Here is a 15,296-nt window from a genome sequence, read left to right as displayed (position 1 = left end):
GTGATATTAGATTGGATATTATGGACGAAAAATAGTGATTTTTCAAAAGAATTTCTATTAAATAAATTTATTATTAAATAAACAGTATTAATTAATTAATACTGTTTATTTAAATTTGTTAAAATTTTATATATAAATATTTATTATAAAGATAGGGTTATTAGATTGGATAATAGGGACGGAAAACAGTAATTATTCAGAACAATTTCATCTAATATTGTTTGGATAAAATTGACGTTTTTCTAATTTGAATTATAATGGTAAAGTAGGTCCACTATATGAAATTTCAATATTTTTCCCTATACTAAAAAGGCTTTAAAGTTTGGTTGGTTTTAATTGAATTAATTTCTTTCTTTCTTTGAATTTATTTCTTGTAAAATGAGCTGGCACTTTATATTCTTATTTTTAAGTAGATAGATACATCATGAAAAAAGTAATTATAAATTTTGCGTAAAAAAGAATTGCCAACCTGAAATAATTCTACTTCACTCAATTAATATTATAAGTTACTTATGCTCTTGCCTATTACGCCACTTTCAAAGTAAAAATCAATTTAGAAAATACTATCTCAAAAGGAAGAAAAAAATACACTTATTTACGTATTTAGAAAAAAATGAACTTATATTTTTAACAATACGTTTAAATGATTATTATGAATTTGTCTGAAAATATAATTGCCACGATTTAGAATTCTACAAATTAAGTCATTTAACATTTTTTTTTAAGAATTTAATGACTAAAATATCATCTTGAGTAGTACTACTCACTAATCCTGCCAATTCCCGTTTTCTAGCGCATTATTAGTAGTTCAGTTTAACTTTAAGCAAATAAATAGAATATTTTAAAATAATTTAATACCAAAGCGAAAAAATACATTTTTTAAAGATGCTTTATTTTCTGTTAAATAGGGAAAAGCCATAGGAAGTGGAAAATATTATTATTACCGCACTTCAAGGTTATACATTTAAGAAAACTCGACAAGGCATGTCAATTTTTTTACTATTCGTTGGTAATATCGAGAATTTGGTCATCGGCCTCATTTGCTTGATATAACTAAATCTGGAAATTGTGAAGTGACTCCGATTTGTAAACACATACTTAATAATTATGTATCTACATATATGTATAATACTCTTATTTTATTTCATCATTTCTGCTGTTTGCACTACTTAAAATCTTTGAAGTTAAACCACCTTTCATGAAAATGATAATAAAACTGTATGTATACGTTTTAAAATATGACGTGCTTAGGGGTACGTCATATCCTCAATTATAATTGTAAATTAAACAAGGCACATATTTTTCACAGCCCATCAAATTGACAACACTCGGTAACATTTCGTCCCCTAATCAGTTATTCCAGGACGTCGATCAATTCCTGAGAGATCGACCCTCGAATCGGGGGCTCATATATAGCAAATCGCAATTACTGCATTCTAGCCCCGGGGCAAATATGGGGGGGAACGACGAAATTTTATCAGTTTCGATCAAGATAGACCCAAAGTCGGGCGGAAATGTCTTGTAGGCCTTCCTAAAACTAAGTTAAGATTTTCACATTGAATCGACTTTTCTTGTATGACTGGGGAATTCAGAATTAGTTCTGTAGAGCTCTTCTTAGGTGACAAGATATATTCGAGGGTGGATAAATTATAACTACTCAAAGAATGATAATGACTTCTTTGAGAAACGAATATATATGGTAAAATCTTTAGGATAGTTGCGCAAATTTTTAGAAATTAACCCCAAGATAATAAGGCACTCTGTTTTCTAATTAATTCTAGCTACACTATTAGTTGCAATACTGCTTAGACATGCTTAGAGCCGCACACTTTGCCAAATTAAATGTAAAGGTGAATAGAATCCGAGTTGAAAAGATTCCTGACTTAAACCCAGATTTCCAACATAAATAAAATCAATTACTTTGATGCTCCGTATATACCTGTTGATGAGAAAACTAGAAAATTCCATTTTCAGAGGTAGAATAAATGGATTTTGGACCTAGACATGACTCGGGCGGAAGAGATTAAAGATTAAACCGACGCACCGGAGTTTTGGTCAGCGTATTTCATTACGATGGGTCCCGAGTGGTACCACGTAATCACTTACCTTTTAAATATATTTCCAATCTATTTTTTATATAATTTATATTTTGTAAGGATCGTATTTTGATACCATGCTTAAATTTTAGTAATAAAATCCGAATATAACCGTTTTTGGGGTATTGACTGTCGAAATGTGACTAATTTGCACATTCAACATTCTATAAATTGAGCATTTGATTAAAACAATAAAGTGCATTGAAGAATACCTTCAAAAGGTAAACTGCCAACGTCAATATCATTGCAATAAAATGATTATTACTTAAACTGTGACTATTATTTCGGAATAAAAAATGGTGTATTTAATGGAGCAGCAACGAACTGATCTTCTAAAAATCGCTAGTTATAGGAATATAAAAGGAATCAAGAGGTTTGCAAATGATTTAATGAAAAATATTCAAATTTGAACATAACACAATCAACTGTAAGCAAAGTTCAGAAAACATTTCGAGAACATGCCAATGTAAAAAATGTTTCGTAAAACTAACCGAAAGATCGTTTTTTCTCTTATTTTATACGTTTTTACGTAATTTGGCAAAAAAAGATCAAAATATTAAAAAAATCGATATTTAGATATTTAAAATAAGAAGCATTACCATTCATTTGAAGTTTCCTATGTACAAAAACTTCTTAAAAATCGCCTAGGATTCTGTGAAAATATGATAAGGTTTTGCAACCAAATTCCAAATTTTTTAGACAATATTATATGTACAGATAACGTTATATTTTTATTAAGTAGAGAAGTTAACAAATAAAATGATCGTCGCTGTTTTCAAGAAAACACATTGGAATATTGAAGAACGTACCCAGTATCCGGAAAAGGTCAAATAAGCGTATGGATGGGAATGATTCATAGGATCTTAGAGCCATATCTTTTAAAAGGAAATCTAAGTGCAGATTTATGTTCAGATTTCTTATCTTTAGAATTTATTTCTGCTTCAGCACTAATGTTTTCAAATCAAGAGGATCCGTATATTCCACAACAGGACGATGCGTACTTTAGAAGAAAAGTACGGCAGTACTTTAATGAAGTCCTTCCCAACAAGTGGTTAGGGAGAGGGAAAAGCTGTGCATTGGCCGGCTAGATCTCCGGATCTGAATTCACGCGACAATTTTCTATGGGAGCTATATTAAGAAAAATACATACAAGCTAGCTTAGACTTAAAAAATTAAGGAATTAAAAGGGCGCATAAGAGATATAGCAAGAAATATATCGCTAGTGCCAGTTCAGGACTCTATACAATAATTTTATGATAGGCTAGGATTTTGTCATGTGGTTAATGATGGTCACTTAGAACATTTGCTGTAGATGCGTTTTTTTTTGAAAAGTTGATTTTTAATTTTTTGCGCCCTAAAAATGATTTAAATAAATACTGTTTAGCATCCTGTCAATCTAGAATTTGGAATAAAATGTAAAAAATTATTTTTTAAAGTTTTTTGGTGTAATTTTGTATTTGTTACAGTTAAATAAAATAAATACAATGGGGTATATTTTAGCGAGAAATTGATCAATCCAATTCGCATATTAATAATACTTTAACTTTAATATATAATAACCTGGTTATTAATAATATAACCTGGGTTTTATTTTCTGTTTGTTTTAGATTTTTCACCTTGGCTCATTTTTGCTGCTCAACTTAAGTTTTTACATACTCTTGTTATGCTTATACCTAATACGTACCAATAATAGCATATTTATATTCAATAATGAAATTTTAAAGTGTGAATATTAAAATTACAAATATTTCTTAAAGAATAATCCTTAAGTAGGTTTGTTGGGCGGTAAAATATTAATGGCACAAATTTAAAGTAGTTCAAAAAAGTGTTCAAGAAAGTGTCAATGTCAATTTATGAAAAAAAAACACTATATATATTAGTAAACGAAAAATATGAAGAAAAAATTAGCATTTTCACAAAAATTGACACCCACGTTGGGCGCCAAAATATAACAAAAATGCTTAAGAAAATTTATCATTAATGTAACAAGAATATTTTTTGTGCGTATATTAAATGTAAACATTTAAGTGTTAAGGACTAATTTTAAAATGCAAAGTCCTGATATAATGCAAACTATTTGATAATGCTCATATTACCTTGAAAATTATATACATATTTTTTTTTTAATATTTTAAATGCGAATAAAAGGAATACTATTTCTGAAGTAGGAATTTCTTGAAAAGCGATGTCTCAATAAATGTACTTAAAATGTACAAAAAAAAATCTCAACAATCAATATTCAACGTTAACAGATGTACGTAACATGAATTTAAAAAATTCTACTATAAAAAAATACGAAATAAGAAATTGTTGCAATTTAATGGTATCACAAGAAAACGAAGACGAATTAATAATTAAATCAATAGAAAATTAAAAAAAGAATACAATTCTGAAAATATTGATTTTATTTATAAAAGGTAAAAAGTTCAGTATTTCTAGTAATTGTTAACATAAAAGTTGGGCATAAAAATTCTAGTAGGCTCACTTCTGGTCTTCAATGGTAGTTTCACTTCTTTCATGTTGTTAAGTTTTTTACATCTCAATGCATTAATAAAGATACAGGTTTTTTCTCACTCATATTCATCCGAGCAGTTTTTTCTAAAAAAAAAATGATTACGTCGTGCCACCCTCCAAAAACGACGAGCGTGTTTTATTTCGGTGTTCCGGGGGTCAACTAAATGTACGGTCACGTGATTGATGGACTCCAGGAGTCCGATAAGGGTTATGTTAGATGACCTAAAGGACCATGCACTTAGTGTTTTATTACAAATACTATTTTATACTGATTTTAAGCAGATAAATTATAAAAATATGTTATATCTGCTTAAAACCCTTATGTCGCTCGTCATAGCACGCTACTAAAAATAAAGCATTTTTTATATCATTTTAATTGAGTGCTAGAGACATTTTTATACTGCATCCTAATTGAATTAAGACTTTTATTGCCCGGTAGTAAAATAACGAAAACTTTCAATTACACGTGTATAACCATGACGCGTGCGCTTGTCCCCTTTTTTTTACAGCGCAATCTGACGTTGTTGAAGCATAATAAAACAAATCGTAAAGCTATCAAAGTAATTAAAGGAGAAATAAAAATGCTGCCATTATAAGATCCTTTGGTCTTATTATTATCTATTAAGAGAAGCACTTCAGATTTACTTACATAAGTTTTTTTTATAGATTAATGAGTTTGTAAAAGTACACTAGAAAACACACTTAAATAATATAATTTTTATGGTGATATAATAGAAAGATGGAATATGTCCCTCTTTATTTTATATTGCGATCTCCAAAACCCTATATATGATCGGTGAAATTCGATAATTTTTTTTTTACTGTGTTGTAACAGTGTTTCTCTTAACGTTGATACAATAAAAGACCTCAAAATATCGTCTTTTACGATCGTACCGATTGATGTTTAACCTGCATTTCATCGGCACTGATTTATAGGTGTCTTAATATGTTTTTGTATTTATTTAAATATTCACAATTGTTTCTTAAAACGGCTGTTGAAGTTTGAATTTCAAATAAACCAGAGAATGATTATTTTCAATTACTGTTTTGTGTGTATTTTTCTAATTTGCTTTGATCAACACAATAGATTCTTATTGGCAGTTGTGATAAAAAAAATGAAACTTAAATAAAATTTAATCATACTGGTAATTTCCTCAAAATCCTCGTCTCTCCACTCAAGAAACTTGGGAAAGCCTATTTACATTAATGGACTTTTAATTTATTGGGAAGCTCTTAAAAACATTTTCCGCTTTTTAGACACTTGCGAGATTTAATTTTCGGAACGAAAATGGAATTTCTAATTTTCCCTAAGTTTGTTATTCAAATCTTAAGTGATTTTTGATGGGGAATATTTGGTAACTAAAATCACTTCTTTTATAAAAAAAAAATGCTTTTAAAAAAATTAATCCCTATAATCTTGGGGGTTTCGGTTGTTATCAGAAATAATATTCGCACAATTGCACAGAAATCAATTTTGACAACTGCAGCAAGTACAATAATTGGATTTTGAGTGGCTTCAGAGTTATTCCAGTGGATTTGGCCCTTACGTCCTCGGGCCAAATTGAATTTGCGACGGTCCATTATAGAAATATTTGGAGGGGTGATAAAAATTACCATCGATATACAGAAATCACATTTGAAATGTCCCCCTTTGGAATGACAGGGGATGGGTGACATGTAATACAATGACAACCGTCGAGAACTTCATTTGTCGATTCTTATTTTGTGGGGGGCGAAAATTAATACTTGTGGCAAGTTTTGGAATAAAACAACGTTATATAAGGAGAGGAGTTGGGCCATGCTTAGAAATGTCAACTTAACTGGGTGTTAACTGGTTTAAAATAAAGTACAGTTTTAAGAGATCTTAATACAGAGATTTTAATACAGACATTATTTATTTATTTACTTTTATTTAATATTTTCTATGAGACAGAAAATCTTCTTTTAAAGTTCGCCATTCAACCTATAGCTTATCAAACATAAGGACAGATTAATACTTCTTTGATAGAAAACCTGCATAAAGCGTTAACACCGAACCGTCATGTTGCGCCCTCTGAATGTCGAGGAGTAGTATTAAACGGAAGCGAAAATAATATTATGACGTCATAATAGCGGAAGATTTGAAATGCGATTATGGCGCCAAATTTGAATTTTGCTCTACTATACCATGAGCTTAAAATTTGCGCAAAGTGTGAAATAGAAGAGTGTTAAATTAGTACTTTTTTTATGAGAACTATTTATTTAATCTTCGTATTATAAAGAGTCCTCCATTTATCGCTTTCTCTATTTACATACTATAATGTCTGAAATACCCATATATTTCACACTATTTTTAAGCGCATGGTATAGTAGACCGAAATTCAAATTTGCCCACATAATTAAATTTTAAATTAATTATATTCAAGTAGATCTGGGTTTCAGAAATTAAGCAAAAAATATTCAGAAAATATATTGCTATATTATAGAAAGTTGTACACGTTTGTTAAAACATTAAATAAAATTTAAAAATTCATCTAAATTCCACAATGTATCAGCTTTCAACTTGATTTAATTAGGAACCTTGTTGTATAAAAGAACAAAGTTTGCAAAGTAGAATTTATAGAGGGCGTTACAAAAAAATTAATATTGCTGTATATATATAATAAAACTGTTAAAAGTAAAATTAGATTTTTATAGTCTACAAGATTCCTATAGAATTGCTCCAAAATTCTTTATACATTTAAAGTTTTGAAACCGCTCTTTCCTCAAGTTTGGCGTCAGCTTGAGAGCCAGTTTAAAAACTAAGACTTTCAAAGAGTCTATCCAGAAATATGATAAGTTCTGCTAAATATTGAGCATTACTGGGTAATTTATTTTGGTCTCCAATGGCTAGAAATAGAACGCATACTTTCAACTATTAACTTTTAAAATAAATTAGAGAATTTAACTCTGACCTCATTTTGCCACATAATCCATGTAGAATCCTACTGTATTATTTAAGATCCGGGTAAAGTTTTTAACCTTTATTTTATTTATTTTTGACAAAATATTTCATGACATCAACTCCGTGTACATTCTGTTGTAGGTTGCTGCTCTTTGTGATCAAAAGTCGTCAGTTCTTTATAAACATGGTCTGAAAAAAGACGAATTTTTCTACAATAAAAGAATTTAATTTTTTTGGTTTCAAATATATATTACAAGATATTATTTAGCGCCATAACAGTGGTGTCAGACCAAGGGACACATTATTAAATTAAGTATAATATTTTTTTACTAATTTAATAATAAATATACTTTTTTCTTAGAGAATAGAAAAGGCATTCTTGTTAAGGCTGCTCTTTCAAAAGATAGCTTAACTCATGAACAGAAAACAAGTAATACCTCATAATTATTAACAGATCAAACCAATTTTGGAATACCTAAATTGCAAGCAAAGTTTGAGTGAACTAGATCGTTGAGATGCCTTGATGCATCATGAAATATCTTCTAAGTTCTGGACTTCTTTATGAAAAAGTCAAAGAATTTCAGTTCTAACAGTTTCGGTTTTAAAGACCTATTTTTTTATAGAACACACAGTTAAGAAAGAGGTTTAAAAAAAACCTAATAAATAACTCCATAAATGACTTGCAGTCAATTGGAATAAAGGTCTGTGCAACTATTTGTGATCAAGGTAGTACTAATATAGCCGCTATAAAAGAGTTAATTATTGAGTACATTGACAACAAGCCAACTCCATATCACTTTGTTATTAATGGGCAATTTATTTGTGCTATCTTCGATGTACCACATTTAATTAAGAACATCCGAAATGCACTTACTAAAAACAAAATTAAATTTACCAAGGAAAGTTATCAATGGAGTATATAAAGCAAGCTTTTCAAGTGGATAATTTAAAAAGGACATAACAAGTTTAACGAGAAAAATGTAATGACACCTTTTTAGCAATGAAGGTTAGCTAGTGTTACAGCCACTTAATGGTAGGTACCATTGGGACTTTTTATTCATCAGGCGAATTAAAATCTGAAGCGATTTACACTGCTAAGTTTTGTCATTTGATGGATAATTTATTTGATTCACTAAACAGCTCATAGTTCTGCTAATATATAAGTTCCATATCTCGTAAAAGTGTAATATAGAACTTATGCAGAGAGTTAATTTTAATTTTCTTTTTAAACAATTTAAAATAATTTTTATAAAAACCATATTGTTTTATGAATTCTTTTCAGGTCTAAATAAAACAACTAAATTTTTTCGACATAGAAACTCTAAAAACCGAATTATCGCGAAAACGCCTAATTTTAGCGGGTTTTAACAAAAGAGCATTTTTTTTTTTAAAATACGTTAAAAATGTTCATAAATTTAAAAAAAAAATCGATTTTTACCATCGTGTAGATCGAAATCGGAGCAGTTTTCGAATAAGGTGTTTTACTTTAAATCGGCTTATTTTGATCTCAGGAATATGTGGAGAGATTTTGTAAAGACCTTTTGGGCACACCGTGTATATTATATTTATATTGATAGTAATTATTACAGTATGAATAGTTAAAAATACCTTAACTAAAAAATATAAACAGCAGGTTGCAAACAATTTGTTTTAATCTCTTGGAGTACCCGTAGGCTATGACATTTACCCATTATTTTCTCAAATTAAGCCCGTCTTAGAATTTGAATTTCCCGCGTTTTATTGAATTCGAATTTGGCGCCGGATTGGATTACGCTTTATGGCTTACAAACTTCACGTTTAGTAGAGGGCTAGAGAAAATCTTGCCGTTAACAAGGCAACCCGCATTTCTCTATATTGACTGTTTTGTGCCTGTACATAAACCTCATAAGCCTCTTAATGTAAGTCAATATCTGAATCACAGACCACATAGGTACACCAATATAGAGAACTGCGTGTTGCCTAATGATTAGATAGAAATTCCGTTGACAGATCTATTGACGTTGTTCACTACGTCGGGGACGATCAAACTGGGTAGCGTGTGGCGGGAAATTTAAACCTCATCTATTGCGCGATATTGGAATTTGAAGTCATTTGCAGAATTAGAGACGTTGATGTGTTAACTGAAGCGTGATGAGAGATATATTTAAAAAGAATTTCATTTTATTTAAAAATTAACAATATGCTGATCAATTTAAAAATGTCTGGGCTTTGAAGATATTTAGATATAGATACTTTTATGTACGAATATGGAGTTATTGCAGGTGTAAAGCATATTTCTTTCAGAAAAATTTACTTGCTTTTTTTTCGTTTTCATAAGTGTTAGAAACATCAGAAACATGTAATAAGCACACTTATATATAAAATATGATTCTAAAATATTTTACTTCGGATTTTATCCTTAAGTAATAAAAGAAATTAACACATACTATGGAAAACAAAATATAAACTCTTATAACAAAAGCAGAAATTGTACCTATTTCTTAAAATAAATCTGTTTTCTCATTATCCATAAATTGAATAACAACGGCCAGGTATAACACAAATATATATGTAGGTAAATAAAAAATATATAAATTCTAATAAGCAACTTAATCCCTGGCATAATATAATAAAGTACACAATGATTTAAAAACAATAATAAAATATTTTTTTTTTAATAAATGTGGTATTCTGATCACAGATGCTTGTGCAAACATTCATACCAATCAATGGATTGCAAATATTTTAAACAAGATAATATATCTTCTGAGGCTTTTTACCATAAAAACCAAAGCCTGATTTGCCAGATAAGCAATTTGCCAAGTTCACCCAAATCCTCAAAACCAGAAATTCTTTGCTTAGATTTTTCGTAAAAAAAACACAGAAATTAAATAAATTTACATTCACAGACTGCGCTTGTAACTTAATATGTTTAAGAATAGACTTAATGTATCCGCATTCAAAGAAAGTACTGGAAAGTGAGAATGTCTTAAATACTTATAAAGTCTCATACTACATTTAAAAATGGAGAGGAAGAATGTTTTATCCTTAGTAGACCAACTACAACCAGAAGGAGAACTCATTAAGGTCTTTCTTAATGAAATGAAAGAATCTACCATCATTATACAGTGATTTGAGAAATGCTTAGTGAATTAGAACTTGTAAGATTTGCAACCATGATTTTAACCAAAACAACCTTTTTTCAAAATTTTTGTTCTTGAAATGAACTTAGAGCTACTTTGTTAACTGAATAAAGATAATCTCTCTTAATTTGAGCAACATCAATAAATACATCCTGGGACAGAATTTGGGACTAGGTTGCAAATAGGATTTTTTGTGCATGAGGGGCTTTTGAGTAGTCACGTAGGATTATCAAGGTGGTTAAAAATGGAACCAGAACAGTATATGGAGCGAATTTGATAATTAGTGACATTTTTACTAGAACATGCATGACAGATCTCCCTTCAAGATTTTTGTAACGATGGAGTCTGAGCAATTCAACCTTCATATCCTTGACTTAAATTGCCTATTATTACTATAATATGTAACACTATAAGCCTCTATCTTTTATATGAATATTAACATTAAATATTCCCTGTCAACCCTTGGTGTACTCACATTCGTTCCTAGTTGCGTTGCCAACGACCACCCTTCACGACGCCCCTGGTGGCTGCTGCACCTCGCAACGCCGATCCACGAGCGACGCCGCCGACGCGCCGCGACGTCGTTCCGTATGCGCGACGACGCTTCTCGCACCCGGCAGCTTATCTCCCGCTATATAAAATATTTTATCAAACCGAAAGGGAAATCCTACCAACAGTCTAAGCGCGATCGTCTCGCCGTTATCAGTCCTCCTGTTATCATGTCTATCCGATTCATAAAATATCGATCTGTTTACATGTCAAAAGTGACAGACGGCCCACGTGAACGTACGGGCGCTTAGGCCGTTGGACTTTTTAAAAAAAAAAACAATTCTTAAGTTTCCAGTGTCATTAAGTATATTATAGGTGAAAGGACTTTGGTGGTTTTGCCAAAAACATTTGAACTTCCTCATTGGTATTAAATATCCGCCTCTTTTGAAACCGCATTTGGTCAAGGTGAGTGTCCACTCAATCAAGCCACAGAATTCAAAACACATTTTAATATTAATGCATGTGCTTTTGATTATTATGATATAATTTGGACATTATAAAAGCTTGTGATATTACTCACTTTGTTTTTTTTTTCTAATAAAAAATATATAAACGTATAAGTTTGGATATAAATAAGCGTTCAGTGTAGAAGCGAAAGGGATTATTTCTCGTCGATAATATGGCGTTATCTTATCTTGGCAGCTACCGAACCGAGGTATTCCTTTACACAAACAGGTATATACGATAGGAACGGATGATTGATTTGATTTTGTTATTGATAGTGTACCTCAACGTGACAGTTCTAAGAGGTTTTTTAATAATTAAAGATGAGGTTATCTGTAACAAATATGCTAATAACTTATCATCTAAATCAAAATTATTAACACGAATGGTATCATAACTCAGTCTTACTTAACATAATTTGGTTGTGAGTTAAAATAGTCATAATCAACTCGGCCATTTTAATATAAAATAATTTTCAAATCTACCCTCCTCGCAAAATTTTCCTAATTCGAGAAAACCAAATTGGGAATTCTGTCCCCTAAATACCTAAAACGTCCATTGAAATGCAAAGCACGCTCTGATCTGTCCTGTGGGGGTGACAGGGTAACAATGGCTTCACGGTATTTCAGTTTTGCGAGTTGCCCAGTTTTGTTGGTTTATCGGTTTTTTTATATTTTAGGGTGATTTTGAAAAACTCGGCGGTGTTGGTTTATTGTAAAAATATTTTAAGCTAAAGGCTTGATTAAAATTGTGTCCATGTATAAAGCATAACTTAAATGGATATCATGCTTAATTTAACACGAAACCATTGTTGTGCTTGAAAAATATTGCCTTATTGGTTTTGGATGTAACTAATCGAGCGAAAAATGCAATAAAGCATGGCTCAACAAATCCTAAACACTAAGAAGCTCTACAATTGACTATAAGCGATTGGATCTTTATCTCTGTTAAGAATGGTTTTTTGATTTTGGAATATTGCATAACTTTCGTATGCATTAATTTTCTGTTGTTACTAACTGATTCAAGTAATTTTAAGTTATCTTTCCCTACAAAGTGTTTTTCTTGCGTGATTTGTCAAATTATATTCCAAAAGCATCACTTTATTCCCATACTCTTCTAATTCCCAGACTAAGATAGGGACATATAAATGAGAATTAAATGTTTTCCTCTATTTTCTATATTATGGTTTCATTTTATTGATAGCGCCTGGATCGTCTGGAAATAGTATTCTTCGGGTTCAGTTCATTTAATTATTCCAGAAAATATCACTTCATTTCCAATCTCCTCTAAATTTAAGATTGGGACAGGGATATATAAATGATAATTCAGTTTTTCCTTCTATTTTCTATATTATGGTATCATTTTAACAATAGTACCTGGATCGCCTGGAAATAGTGTTCTTTGGGTTAAGTTCGTCTAATTATACCAGAAAAATATCATTTTATTCTCATTCCCCTATAATTTTCACACTGAGATAGGGATATATAAATGGGAATTCAATTTTTTTCCTGTATTTTCTACATCATAGTTTAATTTTATTGATAGTGTCGGGATCGTCTAGAAGTAGTATTCTTTGGATTCAGGTCATCTAATTATACCAGAAAAATATTATTTCATTCCCATTCCCCTCTAATTTTTAGACTGAGATAGGAATATATAAATAAGAATTCCATTTAAATTCAATTTTTTCCTCTATTTTCAATATCATGGTTTCATTTTATTGATAGTGTCTGGATCGTTTAGAAATAGTGTCTTTCAGTTTTAGTTATAAATTTTTTAGACAAATATTACTTTATTAGAAGTAGTACTTTAGTAAAAATATTTTAGACTAAAACCTTGATTAAAATTTTGTCCATGTACAAAGCATAACTTAAATGGATATAGTGCGTAATTTGTTTATTTTATTTTTTTTTAAATCTCAATACCAAATAATTGAAGTATGTCAATTAAGTTGGATATTTTAAATATAATTTATCAGAATGCATACGTTTTCTCTCTAAAAGCTCTACTCCTAAAATTAATTTCTTTATTTTATCAATTCTGTCAAAAATTGAATTGAAAACTGAATACTACGAATTTTTAACTTTAGACAATCAATATTCAACATTCTATCAAGAAAAAGAATAAATGCTGGAAAATAAATTGGAAATTAAAACTTGGAAAAGGTTATTTCGTTAACTTAATGCATATGATCACTGTTAAATATATATCCCCGCTAATATAATTCATTACTTTTTTATTTCGCTCTATACGTATTAAGCGAGCAATATTAAATATTCAACTAATTGCAAAAAAAAATTGTGTATACCTTATTAAAGAAAAACAGTTCATGCTATCTATATTTTCAATCAACATCTAGAAAAATCAAAAAAAATGAAGATATTAGACTAAGTAATTCCATGGTTTATACACTACATGCTAGTAAAAAGTTAGTCCAAATATGCCTTAATGCTCTTGAGAGAAATGAATGTAATAAATACGAAAAAGATTTCCTCGGGACTAATTTTACAACAAACAATATTAATCGCAGCTGCAAAACTATCATAAAAGTTAATTATAATTATTTTCTAATACATAAACTTAATTATAGAATTATATTAAATATATCTGAATTTTTGTTTTATTTGATAATTGTTAAAATGCAGCTTCGAATAAAAATCACGCCTTATTTATATTCATAGAACTATGAAAAACTGTTATCTTGAAAAGTCTATAATCCCTACTCTCTTGCATCTGAAATGAACGTATGTAGATGGCATAATATTTTTTCATGGAAAGTCCATTAAGCTCGGGAAGTTTCCATTTGTAAGCCAATATTTTTCTCGCATTGGATATAAGTTTATAGATATAAGCTTCGGTTGTTTTGTTGCGCGAAGTAGATTTCGTATCTCGATATGAAAAATATGTTATTTTATATGATATATTAGAAGATAATGGGTTTACTTCCAGCTTATAGAAAAATGGACTTCATTCTTTGTACGTATGAATGAAAACATGTTTAATTCCTGCAAGTCTTTCTTTTTTGGTTGTTATTTGGTAAAACTTCTGAACACAGTAAATACTTAAAATAGATCCTTTCTTGCTCTAATCTAATGAACCTAAAATGTACTCATCAATAAAAATGATTTATTTGCATAATCTAAATGGCTGTGATTCTCAAGATCGTATTTAAAAAAAACGCCGTTACCAAAAAAAAATTATATTTTTGAATTAATATTAGTCAATACAATTTAATAAAAACGCTTGATTTATAAATATCGTGTTCATCGGCTAAAATATCATTACAATCCCCCTTCAATTAGTTTTTAATACATTTATATATTCTTACATAGTTATGGAGAATATGATAAATTTATATTAAATACACCTATCCAGTACCAATGGTACTCAGGGCGACTTGATATATTTTGATTGAAAAAAAAAGGAAACGGAATTAAACTGTGTTATCTAATCTAAAACATACGTAACCATGTATGTAAGCTGCCTGTGCAAATATATCATCGAGCCATTTTTATTATGTACATTCGTACTACCTCGTCGATATGTTGTGTATTCCAATACAATTTACAACATTTTATTACAAAATAACACAGCTACTGTGATTTCGTTTTATGATTTATATCTATGAATGGTTTACTATGCTATTGT

General features: G+C 29.8%; 2 protein-coding genes across 3 annotated transcripts in view; one reads left to right on the top strand and one right to left on the bottom strand.

Moving 5' to 3' along the window:
- The window catches only part of LOC126739918 (uncharacterized), a 110,356-nt gene that overhangs the window by 80,363 nt on the left and 14,697 nt on the right, over nt 1-15,296 (bottom strand). The window contains exon 2 of the mRNA XM_050445747.1: nt 11,131-11,286. The gene's annotated coding sequence lies outside the window, so the exon portion shown is untranslated. The remainder of the gene's footprint in view (nt 1-11,130; nt 11,287-15,296) is intronic.
- The window catches only part of LOC126739916 (frizzled-2), a 198,236-nt gene continuing 194,402 nt past the window's right edge, over nt 11,463-15,296 (top strand). For both annotated transcript variants that reach the window (XM_050445743.1, XM_050445744.1), the window contains exon 1: nt 11,463-11,609. The gene's annotated coding sequence lies outside the window, so the exon portion shown is untranslated. The remainder of the gene's footprint in view (nt 11,610-15,296) is intronic.

The sequence above is a fragment of the Anthonomus grandis genome, chromosome 8, assembly GCF_022605725.1.
Source record: "Anthonomus grandis grandis chromosome 8, icAntGran1.3, whole genome shotgun sequence".
In the NCBI taxonomy this organism is placed as follows: domain Eukaryota; kingdom Metazoa; phylum Arthropoda; class Insecta; order Coleoptera; family Curculionidae; genus Anthonomus; species Anthonomus grandis.
Note: the sequence above shows the minus strand (reverse complement) of the source record. Positions and strands in the feature narration are given on the sequence as shown.